The sequence below is a fragment of the Rhipicephalus microplus genome, unplaced genomic scaffold (genome assembly GCF_043290135.1).
Source record: "Rhipicephalus microplus isolate Deutch F79 unplaced genomic scaffold, USDA_Rmic scaffold_197, whole genome shotgun sequence".
Lineage (NCBI taxonomy): Eukaryota > Metazoa > Arthropoda > Arachnida > Ixodida > Ixodidae > Rhipicephalus > Rhipicephalus microplus.
Genome location: NW_027464768.1, coordinates 71,621 through 75,201, shown reverse-complemented (window position 1 = coordinate 75,201; position 3,581 = coordinate 71,621).

Here is a 3,581-nt window from a genome sequence, read left to right as displayed (position 1 = left end):
ACTTGGTGTCATTAGGTTGTATACGAGGGACTATTAATCAGCTGCCCGCTCATCATAAGTTCACGCGCTACGTGACGCCAAACATGCGCATAAAAGGGTGTCTTGCACTCGTCGCCTGGCTTATAGATGGCACTGACTGTCACTCCTACTTCTAAATTCACATATAAACCAAAATTGAGTGGATGGAGGAAGGGCCGCTGTGGTAGCTCAGTGGGTAAGAGCATCGAACGCGTTATTCGAAGGTCGTAGTTCGATTCCTGCTCACGGCTGGTTATTTTTTCATCCACTTTTCTTTTTTTATTTACATTATATTGGGTCTAATAACTTCCCCTGTACATTCCTTGGCTTTACTGTCTGTTAGATCTCTCTAATATTGTGTTACAACACGAAAAAACGAGCCCTAGGTATACACTTCTTTTCCTTATTTCATTAAACAAGGGTCTCGTACTGGCAGACTTGGTGTAATTAGGTTGTATACGAGGGACTATTAATCAGAGGCCCACTCACAATAAGTTCACGTGCTGCGTGACGCCAAACAAGCGCATAAAAGAGTGTTTTCACACTCGTCGATTGGCTTATAGATGGCGCTGACTGTAACTCCTACTTGGAAATTCACATATAAACCCAAATAAAGTGGATGGAGGGAAGGCCGCTGTGGTAGCTCAGTTGTTAGAGCATCGAACGCGTTATTCGAAGGTCGAAGGTTCAATTCCTGCTCACAGCTGGTTATTTTTGCATCCACTTTTATTTCTTCTTATTTACATTCAATTGGGTCTAATAACTTATCCTGTACAATCCTTGGCTTTACTCACGGTTAGATCTTATTTATATTGTGTTGAAACACGAAAAAACGAGCCCTTAGGTATACACTTCTTTCCCTTATTTCATTAAACGAGAGTCTCGTACTGGCAGACTTGGTGTCATTAGGTTGTATACGAGGGACTATTAATCAGCTGCCCGCTCATAATAAGTTCACGCGCTACGTGACGCCAAACATGCGCATAAAAGGGTGTTTTTGCACTCGTCGCCTGGCTTATAGATGGCACTGACTGTCACTCCTACTTCTAAATTCACATATAAACCAAAAATAAGTGGATGGAGGAAGGGCCGCTGTGGTAGCTCAGTGGGTAGAGAATCGAACGCGTTATTCGAAGGTCGTAGGTTCGATTCCTGCTCACAGCTGGTTATTGTTTTATCCACTTTTCTTTCTTCCTATTTACATTCAATTGGGTGTATATACTTCCCCTGTACACTCCTTGGCTTTACTGTCTGTTAGATCTCTCTAATATTGTGTGAAAACACGGAAAAACGAGCCCTAGGTATACAATTTTTTACCTTATTTCATTAAACGAGGGTCTCCTACTGGCAGACTTGGTGTAATTAGGTTGTATACGAGGGACTATTGATTAGCTGCCCGCTCATAATAAGTTCACGTGCTACGTGACGCCAAACATGCGCAATAAAGAGTGTTTTCACATCGTAGCATGGCTTATAGATGGCGCTGACTGTCACTCCTACTTCTAAATTCACAAATAAACCCAAAATAAGTGGATGGCGGGAAGGCCGCTGTGGTAGCTCAGTTGCTAGAGCATCGAACGCGTTATTCGAAGGTCGTAGGTTCAATTCCTGCTCACGGCTGGTTAAACTTTCATCAGCTTTTATTTCTTCTTATTTACATTCAATTGGGTCTAATAACTTCCCCAGTACATTCCTTGGCTTTACTGTCTGTTAGATCTCATTATTATTGTGTTAAAACACGGAAAAACGAGCCCTTGGGTATACACTTCTTTCCTTTATTTCATTAAACGAGGGCCTCGTACTGGCAGACTTGGTGTCATTAGGTTGTATAGAGGGACTGTTATTCAGCTGCCCGCTCATAATAAGTTCACGTGCTACGTGACGCCAAACTAGCACATGAAAGAGTGTTTTCACACTCGTCGATTGGCTTATAGATGGCGCTGACTGGCACTCCTACTTCTAAATTCACATATAAACCCAAAGTAGCTGGATGGAGGGAAGGCCACTGTGGTAGCTCAGTGGTTAGAGCATCGAACGCGTTATTCGAAGGTCGTACTTCGATTCCTGCTCACGGCTGGTTATTTTTTCATCCACTTTTCTTTTTTTATTTACATTCAATTGGGTATATTAACTTCCCCTGTACATTCCTTGGCTTTACTATCTGTTAGACCTCTCTAATATTGTGTTAAAACACGAAACGAAAAAACGAGCCCTTAGGTATACACTTCTTTCCCTTATTTCATTAAACGAGAGTCTCGTACTGGCAGACTTGGTGTCATTAGGTTGTATACGAGGGACTATTAATCAGCTGCCCGCTCATCATAAGTTCACGCGCTACGTGACGCCAAACATGCGCATAAAAGGGTGTCTTGCACTCGTCGCCTGGCTTATAGATGGCACTGACGGTCACTCCTACTTCTAAATTCACATATAAACCAAAATTGAGTGGATGGAGGAAGGGCCGCTGTGGTAGCTCAGTGGGTAAGAGCATCGAACGCGTTATTCGAAGGTCGTAGTTCGATTCCTGCTCACGGCTGGTTATTTTTTCATCCACTTTTCTTTTTTTATTTACATTCAATTGGGTCTAATAACTTCCCCTGTACATTCCTTGGCTTTACTGTCTGTTAGATCTCTCTAATATTGTGTTAAAACACGAAAAAACGAGCCCTAGGTATACACTTCTTTTCCTTATTTCATTAAACAAGGGTCTCGTACTGGCAGACTTGGTGTAATTAGGTTGTATACGAGGGACTATTAATCAGAGGCCCACTCACAATAAGTTCACGTGCTGCGTGACGCCAAACAAGCGCATAAAAGAGTGTTTTCACACTCGTCGATTGGCATATAAATGGCGCTGACTGTCACTCCTACTTCTAAATTCACATATAAACCCAAAATAAGTGGATGGAGGGAAGGCCGCTGTGGTAGCTCAGTTGCTAGAGCATCGAACGCGTTATTCGAAGGTCGTAGGTTCGATTCCTGCTCACGGCTGGTTATTGTTTTATCCACTTTTCTTTCTTCCTATTTACATTCAATTGGGTGTAATAACTTCCCCTGTACACTCCTTGGCTTTACTGTCTGTTAGATCTCTCTAATATTGTGTGAAAACACGGAAACACGAGGCCTAGGTATACAATTTTTTACCTTATTTCATTAAACGAGGGTCTCCTACTGGCAGACTTGGTGTAATTAGGTTGTATACGAGGGACTATTAATTAGCTGCCCGCTCATAATAAGTTCACGTGCTACGTGACGCCAAACATGCGCAATAAAGAGTGTTTTCACATCGTAGCATGGCTTATAGATGGCGCTGACTGTCACTCCTACTTCTAAATTCACAAATAAACCCAAAATAGGTGGATGGAGGGAAGGCCGCTGTGGTAGCTCAGTTGCTAGAGCATCGAACGCGTTATTCGAAGGTCGTAGGTTCAATTCCTGCTCACGGCTGGTTAACTTTTCATCCACTTTTATTTCTTCTTATTTACATTCAATTGGGTCTAATAACTTCCCCAGTACATTCCTTGGCTTTACTGTCTGTTAGATCTCATTATTATTGTGTTAAA